Below are 10,305 nucleotides of genomic sequence, written 5' to 3'. Positions count from 1 at the left end.
GGTGGAGTCCCCATCCCTGGAGGTATTTAAAAGACGAGTAGATGAGGCACTTAGGGACATGGTTTAGTGGACATGGTGGTGTTGGGTCGACGGTTGGACTCGATGATCTTAGAGGTCTTTTCCAACCTCAGTGATTCTATGATTCTATGATTCTACCTGCACCACATCATGCTGTCAGGTGTCCATCAGTTCCGCTCAGTTCCTTGATCCTGCTCACAACCAGTCCTACAAAAAAAATGACCCATTGTCTCACGGGTCTACCGTCGGATCTGATACAATGAGCAGCTTTGTGATTGCTGGTGGATAAAAGGGAGAACATGGGAATGCACAACCCCTTGAGTAGGAATATGGTCTCAAACTGTGAAACTACACTTTATTTCAGAACTAATTTATCATCAACAGTTACACGCTGCAGCAACACAGAGACATTTCCACATTTGGATTCTTAACATTATGCTGGATTTGATTGCTTTTCTTTCACCCCAATTGATAATTCATTGGCTAGGTGAGTTACTGAATATTATTTCTGTTTTGAGATTGAACAAGAAAAGTTATAAAGAGGGAGGTAACTAATATACAATATTGGCAAAAGCATTTTCTATTAGATATTTTTTAGGTTTTACAAACATTTTCCTAAAAAAAGGTGAATGCCTAAATATTTGTGAATTAATGGTATTATGACAGAGCAGAATGAATGTCATTTTATTTATTTGTGTTCATTTATTTCTCCATTCTCCTTATTTTTTCACATTGTCCTTACTGTTTATGTCACACAAACATGCTCTGCAGAAATGTGAAATGACTAATATAAGTAGTTACTGGCAATACCAGGGATGAAGTTTTACATCAGCTGCAGGCTATAAAACAAATAAACATAGGAACACGATTCTGAAACAAAATTAAATTTAAGAAAGAATATGCTATGGACATTCTTGTAATTTTTAAGGATACCTCAACTAACATATTGTACAAATCTGCTAAGTCAAAAGTGTGCTTAATGCTGGGTATCACAGGGGTATACATGGAAATACTACAACAAGAAATGGATACCTATGACAATAAAAATACCGTAAATAACAATAGACATTTGGAGTCGTTCTTTCAAAACTGGATGCACAAGGTCACCTTGCAGAACTTGCACAATATTCATTCAGTGCTTCAAACTTTCAATGGCATTCAGAGATCCATTTGTGCTGCAAAAAAGTATTGTGAAGTACCTGGTTTGGAATGCTATGCCCTTGTTAAGTGTAAATACAGTGTCAGATAGCACAGTAAAGTCTTCCGCTGTACCAATGAGAACCAGAGCCTGCCTCTTTGAACAACAAAGGAAGTTTTAAAATATCTCCCAATGGCACAAGATGGAATAAATTTTGATTAATATTTTAATTCTGTTTTTCATCTGTTCTGAATTCATAGTAATATAAATTTGAGAGTGTCTGAAGCCAGCAGAGCTATCCCAGTGTGAGACTAGCTTGAGTTTTGTCATTAATCCATTTTAGCCCTTATTTCCTCATTTCATTTATTTGCTTTCAGTAGTTTTCCTTGGCTTGACAGGACTTAAGGTGACTGCTTGTATGTGGTTGCTTTAATACAATAAAGTAATAGGCTTTCAGATGTTCAAGAACATATTTCTTGCCCCATCAACACCTTCCCATCTATGGAAGTGTATTCACAGTGTATACACATATTCATGTGTATATGCATATGTGCAAGAGAGATGAAGTTGAGAAATGAAGATGAGAGATGAAGATGGTTCACTTTAAACTTTCATAGACCTGATTATTCCCAACAGTCATTTATGTACCTAGTACGATTAAGTGGGAAGGTTCATCTCAAAGGTTATAATCCTAAAAATAACCTTTGAAGGGCTGAACAGTTGTAACAACAGAGAAAACTGTCACTGCCGGTGCCTCAGAGCAGCAACAGTAGTCTTTCTGAAAGCTAAAGATAGCTGCACAGACCATGGCAGCAAGCTGCCTCATGTCCCACGCTTGGAAAGAGGGCAGCCCCAGAGGTGGCCACAGGCAGCGGTAGTACCACTGGTGCTAAAAAAAGAAAATCAAAACATTCTTTATTAAAGTTCTTGCTTAAAAGCCAGGCTCTTAAAAGGGTCAGTTTAACATGAAAATAGCAGAAAGAGGTCATGGTACACCTGGAAAAAGGAAGTAGCCAGCAGAGTTTCTTTTTTTGAAAGAGAATGAAATACATAGAATTGCATTAGACACTGTCAGAGAAATAGTCCTCAGGATAGCCTCAGGCACTGGCGGTACAGACAAATAGCAATGGGTGAGGTGTGTGGGTGTGTGTGCTTTAAGGGAGTCATACGTAGTAATGGTGACCCCCAGAGAGGCTAATAAAACCAGGTGAAGAGAGGGAAAGGGGGGAAAAAATTAAACCCAGACATCCTTTCTATTGCCGTGAGACAGCAAAGGAGAAAGGCGCTGCTGGAGGCATATCATGCATTATGCAAGCACTCACAGCTGTCCAGGTCCTCCACATCCTCAGTATGGTTAGCACCAGTGTGACTAACGATGCCAAACGTATAATGAGTGGGTGAGGAATGAGGAGCAGGCTTAGTCACTGGGATATCTGGAGTATTAAAGAGCTTTTCTACAGAATCAAAATGGGTAACCAAAGACCTCCACACATGCCAAAAGGTGCAAACCCATTCCCTGGGACTCTCGGCCAGGAGCTCCAGGGCACCATTCCCTCCTGGATCCCAGCACTGATGTGAGCCAAGCGATGCCTGGGGAGCTGAGGAGGGCCAGAGGTGGGAGTGATGGCAGGGCAGTGGAGGAGTGGTGCCCAATGCATAGCTGCATGGTGACATGGGGGTGCAATGTTTCTGAAGGGCAGACATAGGGTGCTGAGGCGGGCTCGGACTCATGTGGTAAAGCCTGGTGCTGAAACTGTGTGTATTTCCCAAAAAGCCTGTAAAGCGGTCCCCAGCCACTTCTGCTTCCTGGGGATGTTCAAATAACTGCATGCGTTACATAGCCCAGTGGACAACTCCTCCACCTCTTCTCCATTCCTCCTCCAGCCCAGGCTCATAAATCCTTACCTGTGGCCAGAGGAAAGTCCCTGACAGTGCCATGGAGCAGCCTCTGCACTCCCTGCCTCTCCTCACCCTACCTCCCAAAAACATGATTGATTTTCCTGTGTCCCTGTGCCCCCAAAATCACTCTGACAGGACAACAAAGCATCAATGCTAAATTCCACGAGGGCTTGAGAGGTCTAGCTGGTACTACAAAGAGTGATGCTTTTGACAGACAGAAGTCTGCTTTGGTATCAATAAAACCAGAATCTCAACAAGGTAAATAGGAATCCACTAGCAGGCATTCACCTTACCTGTAACTGGTGATATAGCTCAAGAGCGATACCTTCTATGTTATCTATTTTTTCCATACAAATGCTGAAAATGCATTATGACAAACACACAAAAAAATGCTTTAGATTAAGAACTTGCTTTTCCACAGCTCTAATCGCATGAAACAGCACCAACCAATATATGTAAGTGGGACAATTTGGGAAGAAATGGCCACAGCAGTATCTCTGCCATTGTCCCATTTCTCCACTACTAGCAGCTTCCTGCTCTAAAGTACTTCTGCTCCACTGTCTTTCTTGGCAGCCCCCCAAGCTTCCATGATGCCAAAATAATCTGTCAGATGACAACTAGCCATTTCAAAGACATATGAAAAAAAGAAAATTGTTTCTATCCCCCAGAACCAATTGCCTTTATAGCTCTGATTTCTGTGGTGATCGAAGTGGACTTGGTGCCTCAGAGCAAAGTAAACACATATGTTTGGGAAGGCTTTTAAACTACTTGGCACCAAATCACCTCGTGCCACCCCGAGAATATTTTTTGGGAAGGCTTTTAAACTACCTGGCACCAAATCACCTCGTGCCACCCAGGGAATATTTTTTCAGCCTTATGGGCTTCTGATGTGTATGAAGCACTGGCTTTCAGATTCCATGTGTCTCTTTGAGATACAGTTGGTGGTGTGGTGGTACGTGTGACCTCAGACATCTGGACTAGTTGTCAGCCAGAACCTTTAGTGTTTGCAGCACCATACTGAGGCTCTTTCACATCAGATGGAGAGGAAAATATTCCCAGATATTGACTCTCTCCCAAAAACAGTACTTCCCTTGGATCACACCTCATGCGAAGCTCTGTATGAACTGAAGAGAGAGATGGGTTATTGGCATATTTTACACAGGCTGTCTGTTGGCTTTATTGTAACTGACGACAGCTCCAGCCTGGAGAATGCATGACTGCATGTTGCTTTGTGCATATATATACTATTTTGCCTGCTGTTTCAATTTGATTCTGCATTTTCACATTGAATAAGATAAGACAAATAAAAACTATCTCACTTCTATAGCAAAAAGTATGTGCCAGTTGCAGGTACTCCTGCAAAAAAAATAAAAGTGTGCACATAGAACAAAAAAGAAATATGGTTTTCGTATACATACTAGCTAACCAAAATGCTATTTGAAGGTGAAATCTATTTAATCCCTCTTCCATCCACAGTTGCTGGAAAAAGAAGCCACAAATTGGTGTTAACACTGAAGAGTATCACTGAGATTACTCTACAAAGTGTCCTTAGAAATTTGCATCCAGATCCTGGGGGTTTTGAAGGCATTGCTACAGAAGTGAGACAGGGATATCATTTGTCAAGTAATCCTCTGGGATAAAATTCTCAGATACCAGCTGACTTTAATCAAGCAGAGAGCAATATCCCAAGTTAGGTGGCTTGCTAGTAAGCCCTGTAATGGTGCTGCTGATCAGCCGCAAAGGATCCCAATGAGAAGTACTGCAAAAGTTAAGTAGATGTCAAGCAGAAACCGAGTACTTGGATGGAAGCTAACCATGAAACTTGCCGTGTCTGGTTCATCACTGTGCTGTGTCAGGGAGAGAGCGGGCTTTTCCTGCGGTGGAGCTCAGCCATGGCAGACTGAGTGCAGTACCCACTTCTATCCGTTGAAGAGCTGTTGGGAACCTGGGGCAGCAGGATGGCCGAGTCGCTAATCACAAGTCACTCCTGATCTTAAACACCACTGGAAGTTTCAACTCTGTCTTATGCACCCTGGTGAAGTTTGTAAGAGTTTCCAGACAGATGGCTGAAAGTCAGTGTCCTGAGCAGCTAAGAGTAGCCCCGTAACCCAATAGATACAAATTGTCATTGCTAGTAACATACCAGAAGCTTCACACTAACTCTGTGAGGACTCTGGACTTGTCAGGCTTTGACTGGGTTTGTCCTGGGCTGCCCACAGCTTTGCTTTAGCTTGTTTTAGCTGTTACCAGCAGTTTCCTAATGACCAGGTGGCTACTGCCTAATTTGTTTTACGTTTGCTTAGCTTTGTATAATCATCTGGTATAACCATAATTTTTTTACGAATAGCATTTAACAAGCTGTTATTTTGTGTAGAACTAAATATTTTTGACCCTAGCAAAATGATGCTGTGTGAAGGAATGGTATGATAGCAGAAGCCTTTGCCGAGGATGACAGGGAGTGCAGTGTGGAGGAGTACAGGCATGGGATAATAACAGAAGTAAACTGCTGTAAACAGATCATCAGTGGTCAACCACGGGTAGTTAAAGAAATGCAGTCCTGAGAACTGGGTAAACTGATTTTAGGGTGTCCTGGTTTTGGCTGGTATAGAGTTAATTTTCTTCCTAATAGCTAGTATAGTGCTGTGTTTTGGATTTAGCATGACAATAATGGGAAACCGCACTGATATTTTGGTTGTTGCTAAGCAGTGTTTATACTAAGTCAAGGACTTTTCAGCTTCTCATACTCTGCCAGCGAGGAGGTGCACAAGAAGCTGGGAGGGGGCACAGCCAGGACAGCTGACCCAAACTGGCCAAAGGGATATTCCATACCGCATGATGTCACGCTCAGTATATAAGCTGGGGTGAGTTGACTGAGGGGCAGCGATTGCTGGTCAGGACTGGCTGGGTGTCAGTCAACAGGCGGTGAGCAGTTTTATCACTTCCCCTCCCCCCCGGATTTTGTGTGTCCTCCCTTGTTGTTTTACTTTTCATTACAATTTATTGTTGCTGTTGTTATTATTATTATTATTATTATTTTATTTCAAGTATTGAACTGTTCTTATCTCAACCCATGAGTGTTCTTACTTTTGCTCTTCCGATTCTCTCCACCATCCCACTGGAGGGGGAGGGGGAGTGAATGGCTGTGTGGTGCTTAGTTGCCAACTGGGGTTAAACCACGACATAGGGTTAACAAAAAGAACAAGGAAGAAGTATCCAGCATATATAAAATCTCAGGTATATGAAATCTCACATTTCCAACGGAAAAAAGAGCAAGTAGTACAATGTGATAGAAGATATATAACAATAGCCCCTTGTGGTGAGCAAGGAGAAAGAAACTCCCATCATCAGCATCATAGTCCTCTTGGCAAAGGACCTGATGCCGATGACCTGCGACACTGAAGCACAGAACATTTGCATGGAGTGGGAGAGTGGAAGGGGGAGCATAGCAGTGGAAAAGGGGGCAGTCATTAGGAAGGGGGTGTAAAACAATTTAAACCGCGTCATTATTGAAACCCATTTTATAATACTATACCATTGTCTATTTTTTTATGTAATAATTAGATCGAGATTAATAATAACTCTCTGATTAGATAGTTAAGATTTCAATTACACTAACAATAAATCCTTGGCTTTGTTTAAAAGTTGTGTTTCTTTCTTCCCATAGCAAGATTTTGAGTGTAACAGTGACTGTATTCAGTGCAGGATTGGAGTTGGTACGTAGTTGTTGATAAGTGAAGAATTAGATCATGAACCAAAGAAGGACTGTGGGTGGGATTTGCACCCACAAAGGTGCAAATCTAGCTGGGTTAAAAAAAAAGCGAGATTGTAAATGGGACTTCAAGGAACAAAAGTGTTTGAAGTACAATGGCTTGGTGCAGCTTAACAATGGAAAAAGAGCCTTTGACCTATGACAAGACTTTCAGGAGATAGCTCTGAATGACTACCATCTTGTGTCCTGTAAGGCTGAGAGCAGCATTGCTCAGTGCAGAATCGTTCGATAATGGAGGGCAATGAAAATTAAATTAAGAAAAAAAGGAACTATGGAGCATGAATGCAATAAAATGACCTTGATCATGCTGTTCATTTCCTGCTTAGGGACTATACTGATTCATGCAGACAATTGCATCAGGGTCTACAGAAGCATCTACTCCCAGCACAGCCAAGAGCCCCTAATCAACAGTGTCACTAGCTCTAGGATTGCTTTAAGAGGTGAGATTAGAAAGGGATCTTTCCCATCTCAGGTGAGTGCTGTGACCCCAGACTATTGACTATTCTTGAATAACTCTCTTTTACTTTTCCATAATTCTTTTTTTGTTTGTTTGTTTGGGGCTTTTTTGGCTCAGATTCATTCAGCATTAGAAAAAAAATCAGATTTCAAGACTTCAGAAAACTTTTCAGTTTTCCACCCTTACTGAAATCCAGTGCCAACTTAAATTTTCTGCCACAGGTTGACTAATTCACAGTGGGGAACAGAACTGTAGAAATGTGACATTATGATGGGAGGAGTAGGATACGATGGAACAGTTTTTATTTCTTAGTCGAGGGACTCCATGTCAGAAGTACATTGGCTATGAGGCCATTATTAGCAGCTCTTCTTCCCAACACAGTGTGCCCTGGGATAGGAAACCTTGACTCCAGAACCAGAAGCACAGGTTGTTGCCATTTGGACTGATGGCATGGCATCAGTATGAAAAACTTATTGTTCAGGTGGAGAGTTGCTCTAGTAGCCAACTATACTTTTGGTCTGAGCCTACAGTCTTTTTCTTCTCTTTTTCTCATGTTTTAGTGATTGTACCAAAGACTCCATGCTATTGATATATATACACGCTAGCATAATTTGGCTGTTGTCAGAAGAGATAATGTCAATGACAATGTCAAATCTTTTTTGTCATGTACTTTAGCATAGGCTTCATGACTGTTTCTTTGCTGGCAGTACCACTTAGCAGGAAGAAGAATACACGGGAGAATGACAACAACAGTCATCTCTGGCAAGGATAAGTGGCTTTAAAAATGTTCTTCAGGTAATGTACATTCAGAGGGATTATTCTGTACTGCAAACAATGTGCTTGCAAGCACACTGCGATGACCACTCTTGCTATGAACAATAGCTTTGCTGAGTGCCCTTCTTTGGCAGTGGCAGAAGGATGTATGAGGTCATGGATAACTACGTCTCACCCCACTGGGTGTCCATTGCTGACAATTCCAGTTGCACCCATGTGCACTATGCACAGTCTGTAATGTAACACATAGCAGAACAAATCTCATTGCCTTTTTATAAGTCTTTTACTTTGTGTGGCAGCAGATGTCCAAGGTTTTAAATAAGTGCACTGTGAAAACAGAAAATGAAAACAGCTTGGATGACTTCATAAGAGGCTACAGGATGAAGTGTACTTATTTCCTTTCATGTGTGCTGGTTTTGGCTGGGATAGAGTTAATTTTCTTCATAGCAGCTAGTATGGGGCCATGTTTTGGATTTGTGCTGGAAATAGTGTTGATAACACAGGGATGTTTTCGTTACTGCTGAGCAGTGCTTACACAGAGTCAAGGCCTTTTCTGCTTCTCACCCCACCCCACCAGCGAGTAGGCTGGGGGAAGGGATATTCCACACCATATGACGTCATGCTCAGCATATAAAGCTGGGGGAAGAAGGAAGGGGGGCATGTTTGGAGTGATGGCGTTTTGTCTTCTCAAGTAACCATTACGCGTGATGGAGCCCTGCTTTCCTGGAGATGGCTGAACACCTGCCTGCCGATGGGAAGCAGTGAATGAATTCCTTGTGTTGCTTTGCTTGTGTACGTGGCTTTTGCTTTACCTATTAAACTGTCTTTATCTCAACCCACGAGTTGTCTCACTTTTACCCTTCTGTTTCTCTCCCCCATCCCACTGAGGGGGGGAGTGAGTGAGTGGCTGTGTGGTGCTTAGTTGCCAGCTGGGGTTAAACCATGACAGATGTCAATGTAAGTATATTAAGTATATTTCATAAAGGGCTAATTATTAGCATAGCGCTGTCCAGTAAGGACATTAAATTGCCTGTAACAAATCCTTGCATGCCTAGGACCAAAGCATATAGAAATAATTATGATTGACTGCACAGTTCCTGCTGTAATGAACCTAAAAAAAGTTACAAGTTGTCTTGGAGACAAATACCTGAAATATACTAAAAAAAGGGGAAAAATAAGGGGAAGGTTTTGAAATTCTGGGAATCCATAGGGTGATACTAAAACCCACCTGAGAACTAAAGGGGTGATTCCTCACGTGCAGAAGCCATCACCTCAGTTCACCAGTGTAGTGGAATTCCAGGTTCAGCACCCCTTTGCACATCTGCATGGGCGAGCACACAGCCCCAGCAGAGTTTGTACAGGGATGGACCAGCCTGGATACTCGGAAAGCATGGTCCCAGGTCCAGTTTACAAAACCGTAACTTGCCTTTTCAGCAGCATGTATTAGCTCAGGCACAGCACTTCAGGACCAGCTCTGAGCATGGGCAAAATGAACTCAAATCTCTCTGCATGTACTCATTTAGGCATATCCTCATAGTTCTCAAACACATTTCTGCTGTGGTTGCCAAATTCCCAGTGGCAACAGTTTTGACAGTCACAGTCAAAATACAACTGTGTAATAATAAGAAGAAGTTTTCATGTGGCAGCTGCTCATAAAGTCCTTGGTGACTATATGTAGATATCAAGAGACGTTGTGAACTGTTGCTTTAAGGATGGCATGACTTTGGTAAAAGGTTTCTGGAGTAACCAATAATATAAAGTTATACATTTCTGGAAGTCCACTACAGAGACAAGAATTATCTTTTCCTGTGTTCTGTTTCTTTCCTGTGAAATATTAGGAAACTAATTTCCATGATCCTCTGAGCAGAGACCATGTAAACAAATTTAATGATGTTTGTCTTAGAATAGTTGAGAGGATTGCTCAAGAAAGGCTGACATTTCCCCGCCATGAAACTCTTCACTGCTAAAGAGAAAGGTAAAATCAATGGAAGTTAAGAAAAGCTTTAAGTGTAATTCTCATCATTCTTTTTTCCTTTTTTTTTTATTAAGCAGTTAGAACCAATGGTTGCTACAATAGAAATAAGGTGTTGTCACATGTGCATAGCTGTGGACTGTGGGAATGGGAGTCTCACTAACGGACATTCCTGAGTTTGATTTTAATGAGCAAACACTGCACCACCTGGCATGACAAGGCACTTAAGCAGTAAATAACGGAGAAAGGAATGTGCAGTTGAAAGGAGAAAAACAAGA

The sequence above is a fragment of the Aptenodytes forsteri genome, unplaced genomic scaffold (assembly GCF_000699145.1).
Source record: "Aptenodytes forsteri isolate BGI_AS27 unplaced genomic scaffold, ASM69914v1 Scaffold155, whole genome shotgun sequence".
NCBI classification, from domain to species: domain Eukaryota; kingdom Metazoa; phylum Chordata; class Aves; order Sphenisciformes; family Spheniscidae; genus Aptenodytes; species Aptenodytes forsteri.
Note: the sequence above shows the minus strand (reverse complement) of the source record.